An 18,939-nucleotide genomic window follows, 5' to 3' on the forward strand; every position below is an offset into this window, starting at 1 on the left:
TTCGGTCATTGCTTTTCTTACTGCCGTTCCATTTACTCTGCGGATTTAAGAACAAGCGAGAAGCACTTGGATCTTTCCTTTCTGCCGGGATTATGCTTTTTCCTCTCCACTTTTACGTTGTATCCTTCGAGCTTGGATGCTCGATCATAGTTGCGCGAGGGAAACCTTTTTCTCCATAGACACGCACAAAACCTACGCTTTCAGGTTTACATCCCCCTGGAGCCCCGTAGTCCATATTTTTTGATAATTCCTACAATAATATTTTATAATTAGACCTACAATATATTTAAAAGAATAAAATCCCGATAAAAGACAAAAGGGTGGACAATTGCATTACCTATTAAGTATTATAGAAAAATATTAAAGGAAGCATATATATTTCGTCGTATTACGTGCAAATTTTCCACAAATGCGTAAAAAACCGCGGTCTATTTACATAATAAAATAAATAATTCTTATGTGTCATAAGTCAAATTTTCTTTACCATTCTCTCCAAAACTTCTTGTCCCCTCAGAATATTGCCTAACGTTGTGTCTAAAGATGTAATCGCATCTCAACAGAGATAAAAATTTGTCAAAAGAGGAAACTAATTATCCTGCTAATGATACGTCGAACGACGTCGTAGACCAAGAAAACGAGATCGATGCTGGAGGATTGGAATCCGGAAAGATGGAAGAAGAACGTTGGTAAAGAGCCATTTACTCGCAACGCCAACGCCCTGGCCGGGCTGAATGCACTCGTTCCCGTCAAATCACGAAAGTTAAGCAGCGCCGGGCACGGGTAGTACTCGGATGGGTGAACGCCTGGGACCTCCGTGTGGCGTTGGCGAAGCGTGCTGGCCCCCCCTCCGTGGGGTTCGGGCCTTGGGCGCTTGGCGGCTCAGCGCCTCGGGGCCGCCAAGCAGTCCGGTAGGGGAACCGGGCTGCCTGGCATGGCGACGAGGCGGTCTAACAATGGTCACACACCGCTCCATCAGCCGTGGTATTAAGATGTCGATGCGTCTCCGCAGTACATGTTCGGCTAGCCCGAGGGCCCGTTATAAATCTTAAGGTTTAGTTAACTAAAGTCCTTCAAACAGACAAACAGCCTTTGTCCCAACTACGGGAAGATAGGGGAGACGTATTTTTCAACGAGCGGCGTCTCCCACTAGCAACTTTCCCTCGAGGGCGGCTAGCATACTTCTCTAACCACCGATATGGAGATTGACCAATTAGCAGCAACGTCAATTTCCCTTACTTTCTGAACGAAGGCTTTTCTCGACGAATCCGATGATCTCGTATCCTTAGACACACCCCGTTATAGTTTTCCTCTGTGGCATCATCGGGACGGGAAAGGCATTCTCGCTCGCGATCTCATCGATTAAGGAGTAACCCTTTACGGCCAGTGAATATTACGCATCCGACTTGGATTTTGTGAGTACGTTCATCTATCATCCCGTCGACCGCGGATTCGTTATTGAACCTAGGATCATTGTCATTAGTTTCTCGAGTACCTAACTACCACGGTTACTTGTCCGGTTCTATAATAATCGTATTTGCGCTAGTCAATGTCTTCTCTATTGCATAACGACAACGTGTAACCCAAACGAGGATTCGTTTCACGCCCCTAACCCTAATTCTAATGTAAACCCGACATATTTATTAGACAATTATTACAAGGATTATAAATGTGCGTTCTGGAATGTAGACAGTTGGCTAGTTATTCACAGACTGACTGGCTTAGTGACCCATGGCCCTTGAAAAGGTTTAGAGCCCCACTCTCTATGCAGTAATGATTGTGACCTGTGTGGGTGTCTGTGTGGCGTCACATGTGGCACAGAACCTTCTAGTAGCTTCTCGACGTGCCCATCTAGAATGTTCCATCCATATCCTGACGCTTCTTCCGGCGAATTTTCGAAAGAGCCTGCACGTGCTAGCCGCCGTGGTGCATCTCACGAACGCACGCTAGTGGGGATGGCGCTGGGCAGCGAAGGGAAGAATCCGTACGATCAATTACCTTATCTGCATGCGGTTGATATCGTCGTATTCCAACAGATATGTTAGGCAAAGGTACTGATACGTGGCGGTACGGCGTAGCCATGCTGTATTATGCGTCGGCGCTTTATATTTTTCGTGTATAATACAATTTTTGGGTTTAAGCCGCTGAGGAGCGGAGCTTTTTTATGAATTTTTTTTATTTTTTTCTGTCCTGAAAACTTTGTCGCAAAACAGGACGCTTCGGTAGCCTGCTTTTTGGGTGCTGTGTAACTTTGGGGAGAGGTGGGATGAGAGGGAGGGGGCGGGGTTGGGGTGGGATGAGAGGGGGTGGGGGAGGGAGAATAATGAATAATATATATCTAATAGTGCGAGATCAGAATGTTTAGCCTCAAATAAGAATTATGGAACTATACTTTGTACAGGACGACGGTGGCTATGTGGTTACTGTAGCAGACTGCAAACACATAGGTTGGCGGTTCGAATCCATTCCCTCCTGGATTTTGATATAAGTGAGTTCAGGATCAGAAGTGAAATGTGATGTGTGTGAGAATCCGTACTTGGGCGACGCAGCTTCTACGTCTTAGGTGTCTCTCTACGAGAAATTACCTCCCGAGATGTGAAAAATAAAAATAAAATAAAAAATAAAATAAAAAAAGTAAAAAAAAGAATACCTATGAAAACAACATAGAAAAAACAAAAAAAAAAGAAAAGAGGAAAAAAAAATTCTTCCTCCTGATATTCGTAATACTTGTAACACAGCAACATTGATACTAACCCCGAACAACGAAACGATCGTCACCTGTCATCAAAATGTGGTAGTGAAGAAGAGTAATTGTGTTGTGTATACAGAAGAACAGTTGTGTTGTGAATATCCGTACTGCCATTGCCTTAGTGTAGTAGTCCAGCTACAGATTCCAGGTTTACATCCACCTGGGGCCCCGTAGTCCATATTTTTTGATAATTCCTACAATTATTTTTTAATTAGGCCGTTAGGGGAATCGGGCTGCCTGGGTCGGTGGCTCCGGCGACGAGGCGGTGTGACAATGGTCACACACCGCTCCATCAGCCGTGGTATTAAGCGCGCGGGGGAGGCCCCGTTGCAACGCTCACATCGGTTCCCGGGCCTCTCTCGATCGCAGCCGGGACGGTTATCGTGGAGGTTTTAGTCGGTTGGAATCCGACACTACCACGCCGCTTTCCCCAGAAGCGGCCTGGCGTCCGTGCGGATTTCCTCCACGTAAAATATAAAAAAAAAATTTACTCGCAACTGCGACGAATCATTCACAAAGCTCGTAAGCGACTCAAAAGTTCCAGGATCTGGCTTTTTCCTCATCGCAAACGATTCGGCGATGAAAACAAAACACGAGTTACCTAAACACGACCTAAGGTCATTATGCCCGCGTTCCTTGTCGTTTGATCTTCCGCCTCTGATCTGCTTTCATCTGATGGATACTTTTCGTGGTCTCTGATCGCCCGCGGAGCAGTTAACAAAATTGCAATTGTTGATTGCACCAAGCGAAGGAGCCTCGAGCCCTCTCCGCGCTTCCGAGTCGGCCAAATCGATCAAATACCGCGACGAAAAATTTGCGAATAACCAACGCGGAGTGTCGAATGCGAAAACCACCGGGTCCGACTTAAGTACCAGGAATTCGACAAAGCGGTCTCGTCTCGCTCGTAATTTAGGGATTGTACGCGAAACGGCGGAGAATTAACTGGTTCGCTGGTGGCTGCGCGTCGAACGCAAAACGCGCTCAACAACCCTCGCTCGTGCTTTCTTGGCCCTCGTGTATATGTTCTTCGCGAACGAGCGTCATCCTCTCCGGGCGTAGACACGTTTACGCGACTCCTTCCAGATGCTGGTTAACTCCGCGCACGGAAATAGACTCGCTCGCCCCCTGCCCCTCGAACTTTTCGAACGAGGCTGGTGCTGCCCGGCACGAGCGAATCACAGAAGGAAATCACGCTGACGATAGCACGTTGTAAGATTTTTCCTGGATAATTTGTTCTACGATAAGAAATAATCGATAATCGAGGGCAAGTTGCGAAGGAAAATACAGAATGACGTGAAATTTATCTAAAATTTTCTATCGCTCGTTTGATCGCCGTTTTCGACGACGAATGCGGAGAATACTAGAAGAAGCGCAACGATTCGAGAGTCGGTAAATATTCGAAAAAACGAGGCCACCTTCGATCTCGATGCTTTCGAAATACGTTGCGAAGCTCGACGTTTCGAACGGTTTTGTCCTACACGCACGGTCGGCGCTCGGCCTTCAATCACGAATTACACGGGAAAATATTACACGTAGCTCGGCCCGAGTTTCCAAGCTGGGTCGGGTTATAGTATTTAGCAATATTCACGGCTTACCCTTATCGGTGTAAACATAAAAAATGCCACGGCGGTGAACGGATTAATATTAGATACTGCTACCTACATCGAGCTTCGAAAACCAAGGCTTTCCCGCATAACCGCAACACTAAGACCAAACGCCGCATCGGTTGTACGTATGCGCAGGAAAAAGTTGTTTAAAACGTCTTTAGCGTTTAGCGATATATCGGAAAAGCGTGAAAATCCAAAGTGCCCTTTTCTCGATATTCGACCGATATACGCATATACGAAAATACGCATACGAAAAGTTTCGCATTGTTGCGATAATAGGATACGTTAATAGCCAATAGTCACGGTGCGTTTAAGCGGCTTTGTAAAACGTATTGCCGCGTTTTACCAACGTAAAAACCGTGGTGACCGTCTCGACGCTGTCTCTGCGAATAGAAGACTCGATCGGCGAATCAGCGCGTAAGGAACGAGGAAAAAGAGAATTAATGTTGCGGAAAGGTTCCGTCGTTAAACGGATGCACTCGAGTTTACCAGGAGAGGAGTGACGTCGGCGAGAGAGAGGAAAGGTTTCGGTGGCTGGATAACAGATAGGTATTTGCTTTGCACGACGTTCGGAGACGCGAGTTAGAATGGGCGGCGATTCTCGCGAGAGCGAGCTTCCAACGTATTAAAACGATCGCGCGACGCACAGAACGGCTTTCGAGAGATCGGTTTATAACGCACGGTCGTTGGCGCGTCGTTCGATCCGCGTGACGGGCGCCGTTCCAGCAATATCGAACCTTTTCGTCCATTCTCTCGCGTTGATTCCGCGGCTAAGGGTGAACGATCGTTCGGGCACGTTCCGCCGAACGTCGCGTCTTGTTTTCGGCGCTCTGCGTATCGACAGATTCGACAGGGCACGGTTACTCGCGTTCACGGGCAAACGCCAGAAAAAAGCGGCCGATCGACGACGACTCGATTGAAAGCTGTCTGCGCGATGGCTGAATATTTACAGGTGGTGTTTGATGCTTTGAAACGCGGCTCTCGCAGTTTTTAGAAGTTTTTCGTGTTGCTTCGATGAACTTGCCTGTTTATTCGTTTACACGTTCCGTTTACGTTTTCTCGTTTTTACAGCGGCGACGATCGTAAGACGTTGTCGAGGCAAAGAATCGAGATTTTCCAGCATCGTTGTCAGCAAACGTAGGCGGCGAAGCGTTTCTACCGAGCGAGATATTGCTGGCGAGAGAAAGTGTCAGCGGTATTTGTAACGCTCGTATCGCAACAGATGCACATATCCCGCGGCTGTTTGAAAATTATTCCGTTCAAGGACGGGACAATAACGCATAAACAGATTGCCTGCGAGACGTACGTCCCGCATGATGTTCGAATATGCTACCTGTGACATCCGTGTGATCTTCCGCCAGACTGATCCTTCTGTGCGAGACTTTGATACGTTTCCTAGTACGATGACGTGCGTGTAACCATCGAATCTCTGTCCGTTTCATACGTTGGTGCGCGAAAAGAGCGTGAAAACGGAACGAGAACGAGAACGAGAACGGAACGAACTGAAAATTCGTAACAATTTAGTTAGTAGCTGATCTATAGGACAATATCGAGGAAACGGTTACAGTTTGCGAATCGCTGAAATACGTTCGACGCGTCGTTGTTCTCAAACTTTGCAAAACACACGCGCGTTGATTTCGACTCGTCGGGCAAAAGAAAACAGACACCTACTTACCTTCGTATTGGTAATTCCAGCTCTCGTCGTCACACGTATTTAGTCCGTTGGACGTCGAAACGATCGTCATCGATCGAATACCGAGCTCCGAAAGGGAGGAGCTGCTCCCTCGTTCCTTTATCTTGCGTTTCAAGTAGATATCGGTATCGCGATACCGTCTCTTCGCTCGTTCGTTCCAGCCTGTATGTTATAACGCGCGTTCACGACTCTCCATATACATTTTCGGAATAAGATTACCTGCACGCTCGTAGGAGGCGTAAGAAGAGGAGCGAAAAGTTGTGCTGGCGAACGCTCGATCGAGAACGCTCGATTTCGCTGGTCCGACAGGTCTAACTACGAACGATCAGGGGGACAAACGTTTCCGTTTGCGTCGTTGTACGTATAGACATTGACGCGATCGTGATTTGTTTGCCATTGTTCCTCCTGTCTAATAAGATCGATACGTAGCACCTGTCGCTGGCGGTCTATCGACGTGGCAAGATATACCAATCACGAGCACAAGGATACGATTAGGTTTGTAGCGAGTAGGTTGCCGTTTACTCGGACGGAATTGCGGCTATCGCCGATGGATTCTCATCGCCGTAGACGATCTCGTTAACAGCTTTTTATTTTACCTTTGGCCGCCGTATCCCATTGGAAACGACTAACAACGAACAACTGGAAGCCGCCACGTTTCGTCCGAGTTTAGCTACGATCGTTCGAGCACGACGTGACAAATTTCCAGCACTTTGCTCGAGCGCGTCACGACAGAACGCGTTACGACAGCGGCTCTGTTTATCGATAAACGACGGTGTTCGTTTTATCCGTCCAATGTTCCGCGTATCGTACCGTCTTCTGCCAGATCCAAGCGACGTTCCGGGTGTCGAGCTCGTAACCGTTTGCTAGTTCTTTTTATCGGCACGCCGCGCCGGACTCGCAGAAATAATACGGTTTCGTTAAGCCTTTGTCGTTCGACGCGATCAGCGAGCATCCGCAAGTTTAGCGAACGGATACATAAATTATCGTCCGGTTCAGCGACACCCCGTGTTCCACGGTTTCTTCCTTTTCTTTTTCATTCCCCCCCCCCCCCCCCCCCCCCCTCGTGGAAACCGACATATTTTTGCGTCACTCGTTCGCGAATGCCTGCTGCCGAGTGGAATTTCTTTTTTCCTACGGTAATTCAGACTGTGCGAGGTTTCGTGCCGATGTTGTTGCGGTATATTTCGTAACGCTGTAAAACTGGTCCTCGAAATTTGTAACGTCCTGCGGGAGCCGTTGCGCAGATTTCTTTGTAACGGCTAACTTTAGAGTAAAATGTTTCAACGTCGCTTTTATATCCACTTTGTTGAGCATGTATTAAGCATAAAACGATATATTTAGCACCTCCGCGAGCGCTTTAAAAAGATTGGTTGAAAAACAAAAGGTATCTAAATAAATAAAAAAGAAATTAAAAAAAGAGAGAAAAAAGGAGAAAGGAAGGAGATGGAAGGGGACAAGAGAGTTAATAACTCAAACGCGTCGACAAGTGCGCGAGGTACCGTTAAAAAAAAAGGAATAGAAAGAAGCGACGCAAAAAAGAAACACGTAGCAGATTATACGACGTTAAATCACTCGGGGCGAAGCAATCTCTTCGAAATACGGCATTACCTCGGTTTTGCCACTCGGGCTACTCCCGCCCTTAATTGATATTCGAGCAGCGTCGATTAAAAGCTGCTTCGCGTAATTCACCGTTAATCCGTCTAGCAGCACGTTTGATCGTCGTTCTGGCGAACGGAACCTGCGACGCCTTGGCCGAAAATATCCTTGGATCGACGTTAAATTTTTGGATTTTTCGACGTTGATTAATTTATTGTTCGCTAGTCGATTAAGAAAATTAATTACTCTGCGCGATGGGCTTGTCTCGAAGAACTCGGAGCTATTCTTAGGCTTGCAACGATCTTCCGGGTAAATTGATCAGCGCCGTTAAATATATCTCGCTCTATTGCGCCGCAAAACGCTCAACTCGCAATTTCGATTTTTCTTTTAGCTGTTCCAGTTTCACTGCGTTCCGTATATCACAGCTATCGTACACGGTGCAGCGAATACGAAACGGAGAAGGTCGGAGCATGTACCCGTCTAGCCACCTTCGTTTCAATTCTTCGTTCGAGTTTTCTGTTTCGATCCTCCCGTATTAGGTGTAATCTTTCGAGAATATGCCCGTATCGTTGGACGTTCTGACAACCAACGACGAACGCGGCCGAGTTTGTAAATTTTGCGCGCCAAGTTTCGATAGGTCAGGAATAAAGTCCGACGTTTCGCTGGAAGTTTCCGCGATGAGGAGCGGATCGCCCTCACCTCGTCCAACTATCAAGCTCGTCCACCGTCCAACCTTCTCGCGCAATTTCCAATAACGTTCAGACTTGCAACTCCTTTATCGAGAGAAACTCGTCGAACGAGGTGTTTCATCGGTATTTCGCTTTAATTAACTTTTTAACTTTATCGATAAACGTTCGCGAAACATCAACGAACGCATACGTGTGAGAGCCCTTGACCAGAAAGTCGGGCAACTGACTCAAGATTAAACGGCGGCTTTAAACTACGTCGCGCAAGAGTCGGATCTTTTTGTCCGAAATAAAACCAGTTGCTTTCTAAATCGTTTAACGGATGGATTCCTTCCGCAACCGTGAATGTCAGCGTTCCGCCTCTAACGTAATATCAACGCGGAAACATCGCGGCGAACTCGTATTTTCTTTGCGTTTATAACCGCCTTTGTCTTTTTTCTCTCTTCTTGCCTCTTCTCCTTAAAAACATCCCTTCCAAGCGGCTTGCTGTCTCGCGGTAGTTACGTCGCGGCTCGGTCGGACGTCGTAACGTCCTAACGTCGTAACGTCGTACCGTCGTGACGTCGTGACGGGCGAATAAAACTGTCGCCGTCGCGTTCTCACCTTTTAGCCGCTCTTTTTGCACAAACGCTCCCTCGAGGTGGCGTTTTCGTCGCGAAACAACATGCTGGGATATGCGTTGAAAGCGAGCCGCTGATCGAGCTCGACGACCGAGCAAAAATTCCGATTGATTGCGCTGGCTGCTCGCCGATCAATGTCAAACGTCTCAATTCCTTGGACGTAACAGCGTTGAAGGCAAAGTGAACTTTATGGCGGGCCGTGACGATTCCGGTATAGGCGAACGTAGTCCGCTATAGGGACAATTTGCAGGATCGACGAACGATCGGTCATCGTTGCTTTCGTCCGGAGCCTGGCGATTAAGAAAGGGAAGAAGTTAATTTTGTTATTTACGTCGGGTGTCGTGGGGCGGCCTGTGACTCGGTACACCGGCCAGCTGTTAATCACGGTCTACGTAGAACCGTACTTTAATTACCGTAGTTAACGTCGTAATATCTTGGGAACTGCGGCTGAAACGCAGCAAAAGGAAGCAAGGGGGCTGTAAGCGCGCGTGTTCAACGGAAAGTTCGTAATAACGAAACACGGTGCGGGACTTTGATTCTGCGTTTGGTCGCTGAGCTTGGAAGGCGATCGCCGCAATGCGCGATACGTCCATGTCCATCGAACTTTATCGACAAGAAAGCCAAGTTTAACGGTAAAGTTTAATTTCGCGCAGCGCGTGTAAGAGCCGATTCGCCAAAGAAAATACAACTGTACGGCCTGAGAAGTGGTAATTAAAGTGGAAGAAGAAAACTTGGCCGAGATAATTGGATCGTCTACCATGGAATCGCAAATAACGTGCTAACGTTAGAAGCTTGTAAACGGTAGCGAAAATCAAGGTGGCGGCAACCGTTTCCTCCAAATTGGAAATTTCGCGTCGTATTTTCTACTCCGGCAAATTAGCGGCTATAAGTCATCGTCGGCAGCATCAATACGGTTACTCGATATCCCTGGCAAAGACTGACCGTCGCTCGATCTCGGTTCAGAAGCAATCCGCTGTTCTCGTATACTCGGTCTGCTGCGTTCTTGCCCCTGCACGCCCTGCTTGTCAGATCCAGCCTCGCATTAATCACTCGCTCCACTCGCTCAAACCAGAGAACCCTTCTATCTTAAATCCTCTGTGCGGCATTCACCGGTGGAATTCTTACACGAAAGGATGTCCCGAAGCAACGGGTTTGCAGCGGGTCGTGTATTTTCCAAGGGGTGGCGACAACCCGGTAACGAAAGGGCGTGCGACGGTAGGCCGTGATGAAGAACGCTGTCACCGGACGGCAATCGAAGACAAAAGGGGAACACGGTACGCGGTTCGTAGCGGCACGACATGGCGCGGTGTTGCGCGGCGTGGCGCAGCGGTGAAAAAGGGGGCCGTGAATCTCCGTCGCTTTCGGCTCTGCAATTATTTTTTACCGGCCTGGTATAAAGGGAGGTGGCGACCGAACGAGGAGAGGGGTGAATCGCTCGGGATGAAACAAAAGGGATCAGCGCGAGGTGCTCTTTATTTCCGGCGACGGGTTGGCGCGTTATTATCGGAATGGGGCGGCATCGAACGGAGACACGGATCGACTGGAGCTTGGAACGACGGGGCAGGAGGGTTTAACCGGCTGAGAAGGGAATTAGGGACAGCGACGAGGAGGGAGCGGGAGGCGGCAGACGGGAGGCGCGAGGCAGGCCTCGGTGAAAAACTAGAAAGAACGCGGCGAAGAAGAGAGGAGAGGCTGGATTAAATAAGAGAAAGCGTGACAAGCGAAGGAGAAAAAGGAAGCGGGCAGGAAACAGGGGAAGGCAGCCTGAGAAACAGGCTAGAGGTAGAGATACGACGGAACAATTGGAACGGCGAAGAATGGAGGAAAAGCGTGGAAAGTGGTAAGAGGGGGATGAAAGAGGAAACGTAGGAAAAGGGCGGATGATATAATATAATAAAATCGGGGTCAGGCCAGTCTCTACTGGATGGGGCAGCAGCGGATGAAATTATAGAAACGACGACAAATGAGGAAGAATTATCGTCGTATGGATGCACGCCCACTATCCGCGAAACTATCCGTCGCCTTTGTTCGGTTCGGTTGGCACGAAAGAAACGAAAACCGGAGAAACGGAGGATCGCCCCGGGGCAATCGGTACATCCAGGTATCCAACGCGTTATAATCGTTGTATCTATTCTATTATATTATACGTATTATTCTACTATACTATTCTATTATACGGATAGAAAACCGCGGTGGAGAACGCGGTGCGAGAAAATCGGCCGACGGAGACGCGAAACAGGCCAAGACGATAAGAGTCGGTGGAAGATTCCTCGAAATTATTCGATTCGGTCGATTGACGACGGCTAAGTTGATCGGCGATTAACGTTAAACACGCTCGCCGAACGGCAATTTTTTCCAAAGAAAGTGCCGGCGCTACGCGGCAGAAACGATACCTACAACTTTTCTCCTCTCTTTCCATGGTTCGCGTCTCCTCGAAGATGGAAATCTTATCTGAAATCGGAATAGGTCGAGGTTAGGTTGCGCTCGTAGAAATTCATATCTAAGAAACCGTGTTATACGCTCAGCTGATCAGATACTTTCTTCACGATCCTGGAAAATCGACTCGCGTCAACGATAAGATCCGAGCCCTTGCGAATCATTTCTCCCGGCACCGTGAAATTTCGCGGAAACGAAATTCGAGATACGTACGTACGTCTGTCGTGTTGCCCATAGAGCTAATAAAATACGACGAATCGTACGACGTTTCTACAAATTTCTCGACTTTTCCGCGAAAATTCGCTTGAAATTTTCCGAAAGGAGGACGTCGTCGCGCGGCTAAATTCATCTCAATATCCAGTACTCGTCCGCAGCTTCGCCGGGAAATCTCGCACCGTCGATTCCCTCCCGTTTTTAATCATCGGGCTCGGTGAAATCAGCCCGCTGCGATCGGGTTGCTTTCGTTGCGTATCGCGCGGCGAAGGACCGGCGCGTTTTCATCGCCGATACCGGATATCGATCTTGGTATTTTGGCGGAGAAACGGAGTCGAGAGAAGTACGTCGCCTCGTCCGGCTTCGTTAAAAGCTTCTCGCTAACAACCGCACCGGCGACAACTCGACGCGACCGGTGACATTGTTAATTATAAGTGCGCGCGCAGTGGCGACCAGCGAGAAACGAGCAGCGGAAGAAACTGCCGTGGTACGAGCTTTTTAAAAAGGCACGCTTCGACGCACGGCCACCGATAAAACAGCGATAAAACTAGGGTCGCGTAAATCGGCCGATGGAGAGAGGAACGGAAGCAGAGGGACGAGCTTTTCCGATTACCGACCGATAGAAAACGCTTCTAGGTGAACAGTGACTTAACGAACGAAACACCACGCCTTCTATACGACTCGGAAACTGCTGCTAATCGCTGCTAGTCACTCGTTAGAGTTTCAACTTTTTCAATCGCGTTAAAACGTTTGCTCGTGGCCCGAGCACGAGGCGGGAAACTTTTTTCCTCTCGAGCATCCGTTCCAGGAGAGAAAAAAGGAAGAAAGCCTCCGTGTTGACTCGTCCCGGTTGTTTTAACGACGTGGAATATCGCCGGCCGACGACGTCGTTACGAAGAACAACGACGAGCTTTCGAGGTTATCGAGAGAACCGAAAAACGAGGTACGCGCATTGAGCCGACTCATGCTTTGTTCCGGCCCCTCTCCGCCTTCATTCTTTCCTTTGTTCCCCGTTTTCGTCGTTTTCGTTCTTCTTGCGCGACATCCGCCGCGCAAACTGTCGGACAACCCGATATTATTTGCACAAGGAGCTAATTACGTTCGAGCTGTATCGCCCTAATAACGCGACGAATAACGACACTTAATAGCGATGCTTTTAATCACGAAGGAGTTACGGGGTTAAGCTGTTTGATAACGAGTGCTTTAACTGCCGCGTCTTCTTCGTTAACGGTTAGCTGAAGCAGGTAGAGGCTGAAACTAGCGTAAAACTGTTATTACCACTTATCACCCCGATAATTACTATCTGCACTGAGAAGCAGCTAATTTATCTGTGTACAGAATCTTTAATGTAATTAACTCGGTGTCCTGTACCGATACGTTTCCTCTGTCGTCCTTCCTTCCCTTTCCCTGTTCATCGGAATCTTCGACGCGAATAATTCGCGAGAGGCTGCTGCCAGACGAAATCGTAAACCGGTTACTCCTTCCCCGAAATTTATACAAACCGTCCGTTTGGATATCAGCACGTTCCCGGAAAACGGCGAGCTCGGTGCAAAATCGACCTTGCCTTTATTTCCTTGGTAAATGAATTGTAACGCACGTTCTGATTTTTCCATAAGAAAGTTTCGTTCTAAACACCGATCGCGCACTTTGGTCGCACAACCGAGAGCAGAAAGATACACGAAACTCGTATAAAAGAGTGTTTGCACGATATACGGGGCACGTCTATCAAACACTTTCGAATCGAAGATTCTGCCGGGTTTCGAGAATCGCTAAACTCCGTGTTACCGAGGATCGAACGTTCCGAGAATGGAACGTATGAGAATCCACCATCTCCGGGCTCAAACATTTCTGAACCGATCGTCAGCGAATAAAACATTTCGGAATCGAACGTTACCCAAATCGAATGTTCCCGAGTCAACATTTCCAAATCGAACGTTGCCGGAAGCGACGGTGAATAGAACAATGGGTTGGTAAACATACTGAAAAACGAAGGAGGGGAAAAATGTCTATTTATTTTGCTCGACAAAAAGGTCCTCCTCCGGCAATTGTCGATTCCGACGGCGGAAAGCTCGCTGAAACGTGGATCGAACCGTGTCGATTTCCACGAGATGCGAATCCCTTTTCTATCTTCGTTCTTATCCCCTCTCCTTCTTTCTTTCTCCCTTTTTCCCAGCTAGCGATACATTAATCGCGTTTAAGGGAGAACCGGTGTTACGTCGCGTAACAGTCTACCTAGCCCAGGCCACACACCGCGGGCAATATGGCAACCAGATGTCTTCGGATACTCGCAGCGTAACCTCCATAGTTTCAAGTACCTTCCATAAATCTCATAGATTTCCTAGAAAAGGTCCTTCAAACCAAACAAACGTCTGTTTCCGAAGAATTTCCAAAGACTATTGTCTACCACGGCTTAACTAGGGAAAGTTAGTTTTTCTCACGTACGCTGCAACTTTCCTCCCACTAACCACTTTCTCTCGAGGGCGGTTAAGACCCTTCGTTTAACCAATTAACAACGAAGCCTATTTCCCTCACTCTCTTAACTAACATCGGCACCAACAAATCCGATGGTCCCGTGCGCTAGACACACCCATCCTTAGCTTTCCTCCGACACAGCATCGTCTCCCAAGACAGTACTGAGTTTACATCCTTCGAACGGTCAACATCCTTTAACCGGGTATACACACACGTAGATCAGTCACTCATTCATCTCGTACATACGCACCAGCGAAACTATCCTCGTTATAAGTTGTTGGAATAAACGGTGAAATATAACTTACTACTGTGTCATATTCATTCAACCACCTCTGTTATCCTAACCGAAACAGGGGAACGACTACTTCGCGGCGTCGATTCACCGAATCGTAGCGAGAATTTACGCCTCTCGCTGACGCGTTTTCCTCGCGACCGCGTCTCTCCGCGAACGGTCGTAACGACCGGCGTTTCGTCTGCGTGACCCCGGGGCTCCGGTTACTCGAAAGCAAGTAGGTTACACGGTTGCTTTCCACGGAAATGGTGTTTCGCGTTTGTCGCAGGCCGGCGTGGCGCGGTTTCGCTCTGGCCGTATAGAGCTATCGATTTGACTGCAGCCGGAGAAAAACGAACGAGGACCGGCCCCTGTCAGATATCCCCGGAGATTGATTCGAAATTGCGCGTTTCTGTCGTCCGCGCGGCCCGTTGTACAACCGATTAGTCCCATGGCTAATATGATGGATTCACGGCTGTATAGTTAGCCTTAACTACTTTTTACTTTTTCTGCCACCGAACCAACTCGTCCGCCTGGAAATTTCGATTCCACGCATTATCGATGACAACGTCGATAGGTATATTTTCAACGCGCGCTGTCACAGTCACGCGTTCGCTCCTTTCCCCCGTCGCCGGCGTCCTTTTCTTCCCTCTGATCCAACCGTTCCAAACGGAATATCGATTCTTCCGTTTTGAAAAAAACACGCACTGCTCTTCCTCTTTTCTCTTCTCTTCTCTTCTCTTCTCTTCTCTTCTCTTCTCTTCTCTTCTCTTCTCTCTCGTTTCATTTTCCACTAGTCAACGAATACGAGTAACCGTGTATCTCGAAGCGAAACTCGTCGAAACTATCGATCCCAGCCGAATCGTTCGATCCTTTGTCGCGAAACTCGCCGTTCTACCATTAAAAACCAGCCAATTTAATCGTATATCGTCGTTCGTTGATCACATTTGTTCGCGTTTATTTTTAGTCTTCGTCTTCTTATGCTTTCGAAACCAACCATCTACGACAGTCGGATGCGCATCGTTCGTTTAACCGATTGAATTTATTAACATTTACTCCCCACGATAGGATTATTTTACGGCTCAGCGTAATAACGCAATATTCAATGCGTAATATATGGCGATATTTAATAGGTCACCGTGATAATAATTCCTTGCTTCGATGATTATCATATTAATTAGTTTCATCGGCCAGCGAGTATATTCCGAATCGAGCGACACAGCTCGATATTATGTATATCCGAATTACTAACCAGAAAATCTGTCCTCCTGTAATCGACGAACAGCTGTTTGTCCATTCGTTCGGGCAGCAAGCGCGAAGCAAACGAAAACGGAGAAAGCGTATCGGTCGTCTCGCAAGATGATGGTTTTACTTTACCGATGGGTTGACGAAGCGCGTTCGAAGCAAGGGAAAGGCGGAGACTGGATCACGAAGAGGAGGAGAAGGAGGAGGAGGTGGAGAACGTAGGGGGGAAGGAAGGAAGGAAGGAAGGAAGGAAGAGTCGGGAGGAACGACGGTTCGCGTGGCCTCCTCCTTATTACCCTATCGGTTAATTCTCTTATCGAGCAACGGGCGGCTGCTTTCGCTCGCTTCGGCCGACATTAAACTAATCTAAAATGCAGAGAACAGTAAGGCGCGTCGGGGTAAGGTGTAGTAGAACGGGGGTGCGGCCGTTGATAGAGGTCAGCGCACCACACCACCACAGTAATTGCCCCTATAACGAACCTTTTCATCCGGATGAATGGACGCGTGTATATTGCAGTTCCCACGACCTTTTGCTCTCTTCCCATCGTGTTTTTTCATTCGCGTGCGCTGCAAACACGACGACGAACCTCGTGTATCTGGTCTCGCTGGCCTCCGCCTTCGGCCCCGCCATCGAGTTTCCAAAGCAGAGCACAGCGACTCGCCGTTTCTCGAGATCCTCCTCGATCCGACGTTTCTAGATCCGGATCGACCAACATCGGCAGTCGTTCCAGCGGATGGCGTTTCTTTCCGCCCGGAGAAATCTCTTTTCCTTCTCGACATCCAGGAGAGAAAAATTTCGAGATTAGTCCCGGGATAAGACGTTTAAGAATGTTTTTGATTATTACGGCCGCCTCCTTCTCTCTCTTTCTCCATTGCCGCCCGTGCAATCTTCGAAACCACTTTGAAGAAAGATACCCTCGTCGCGTTTGAACAAACGACTCCCATTTTTTCCCTTCTCTCTCTCGCGGAATAATAATTATTCCTCGTGGTCCGTCACCGGCCGAGCAGGCCGATTCCAGGATCGTTCGAAGAGTAAAAAAGCAAAGTAAGAGACGCCGTCGCTGCTCTTTACAACCCTCTCCTCCCCACCTTTCTCTACAGTCGACGTTTGTTCGAGGAGCGGGCTCTCGCGATCGATCGGTCCAACCGAGAAAATAACCGGCAAACTGCCTTCGACTCTGGCCTACCTTCCACCTTTCCGTTATCCCGCTATCTAGGAGCGATCGGCCCTCGACAAATTTGCGAGCCGTCGATCGCAAAACGAAGAATCTCCTTTCGTTACGCGTTAAACGTGTTTTCTTCCAACGATTTTGTTTCACCTGCCCAAAACGCGTATTCGAATCGTTCCACGCGAAGTCCAACTTCTCGGATGAAAGTAAACGGGACTTCTCGTCTTCCATCTCTGGTCAAATTCCGAGACGACCGTGTCTCCAAGCACGGTGTGGTCGACCGGAACTTTGTTCGATGAATTTTCTCCGGATCGACCGTTTCCTTTGCAGTTGGCAAACCAGTCCGCAAGACGTACGAGCTGCATATCGATGAGCTTAGTCGACTAACGATATCTTCGGTCAACCCATGCTATCCTTAAGACTCGAGACATTCTCTCGAGCATCTTTTCCGACCATCTTACATTACTATATCCTGTTCTTTGTCCTTTTGTACTTTCTTCTCTTGTCTCGTTACTCCATCTACATATGTATTTTCTTTTTCTCTTCTCTTACGTACGTGTAACCCAACCTAACCACAACTCGAACGTACTTATCGTCCTATTTTCTGTCTTCCAAGCTAATCTTTCTTTCGATCCAAGGATTTATCCCGTAAAAGTAAATAAATAAATAAATAAATATTTGTTGCCGGCGCTAATATCGCTATTGTATCCGTCGAATGGAAGATCCGTTTTCACTTGGAAAGTGGAGACGGTAGCGCGAAGAGTGCACGACAAAACACGGAATCTTTGAAGAATTACGCATTCATGAAGGCCGCGCAAGTCGGCCACCTAGTTTGCAAGAATCTCGAATGATTCTAATGCATTTTCCTCTTCGGTATCTCGTCTTACTTCTTGCCCTCTTACTTCCAGCTCGCAACAACGATCTTTCGACTTTAATCTAGTCCGATTTACGCGTCCCTCGCGTTTCGCAACTTTCCCGACAATAACGCCCGTGGTATATTTATCTTGGCTTCGAGGACATTCAGCAGTGTCCCGAATGTTTCGACGATTTCTCGCGCGCGCAAGACCGGTGGCACGGCGAACACGGAGATATACCGCCCAACGAACTTTCAGCCTAGAAAGAACTCTTTTTCTTTTTTTTTTGTTTTTTCTTTTCGTTTGTTTGCCGCTTAATAAAATATACGGACGCACGGTGCACCGGTAAAAGGGGCAACGTACGAAGCCCGGCACACGATGATGCTTGAAAAAGCTGAATGCGAATTAAAGCTGTCGAGTTTCTCGGTGAACGCACACGATACCGATGGAGAGATTCGCTGGAGACTCGGGGTTAGGAGAATATATACCGGTTCTTCGCGATCATTTTTCTCACCGAGCGTCGCGTCTTCTAGTTTAGAAAACACTGCTGGTCTCTCGATACTCCGTTATAGCTTCCTGTAAACCGAAGCTAAGAAAAGTTGGAGCAGCGCTGTCCTCCCCGATAAGCTTTAAAGCCGAAATCCTTTGACGCGGCATAACGCGTCGTGTTGTCGCGTGTCGTCTCCGAGATTAAAGACACAGGCAAAGGCAGACGGCAAAAATTAAAGTACGTATCGCGCTAATAAAATTTCGGTGATAACTCGGTTCCGCTGCGAGATATAATTTATCGGTTTAGACGTACCGTTTACATAAAACAGACACCTTTCCCCCCAAGAGATAAATAATTAACAGTTTTACGCTTTCGAGAAACCGAGACTCGCCGCCAGGAATACGTAACTTGAGAAACTTGCTCGCGGCACCCTTACCGACCACCCTCTTGTAATGTTATTTCTCGCTAATAGGTGTAATTAACGACCGACCCAATTTCCTTTCGCCAAGAAATCTCGTAAAAGTCGATCAACCGTACAACTTTCTGCTCCTTTCCCCAGGGCTTATCAGTCTGTATTTACGAGCTTTATTTACGCCGGCTGATAAATATCGCGTTATTAATAACCGCGCTCGCGAATTCCTCGCTCTTTATAAGAATAAGAATATCTCGATACTCCGCAAATTATCTCCGCTTCCGATGGAGAAGAAAAAGGAACGAGCGGAACAAAAGTCGCTTTTTCACAGTCTAAATTATTACGCTTTGTTGGAATACAACGATATCAGTCGCATGCGGATAGAGTGTTTGATCGTACAGATTCTTCCATTCGTTGCCCAGCGCCATC

The 18,939-nt window shown here is 47.9% G+C and overlaps 1 pseudogene; it reads left to right on the forward strand.

Moving 5' to 3' along the window:
- Positions 1 to 709: 709 nt before the first annotated feature.
- LOC126876169 (5S ribosomal RNA) lies at positions 710 to 828 on the forward strand (annotated as a pseudogene).
- The last annotated feature ends 18,111 nt before the right edge of the window (positions 829 to 18,939 follow it).

Source organism: Bombus huntii, unplaced genomic scaffold (assembly GCF_024542735.1).
Source record: "Bombus huntii isolate Logan2020A unplaced genomic scaffold, iyBomHunt1.1 ctg00000066.1, whole genome shotgun sequence".
Classification (NCBI taxonomy): Eukaryota; Metazoa; Arthropoda; class Insecta; order Hymenoptera; family Apidae; genus Bombus; species Bombus huntii.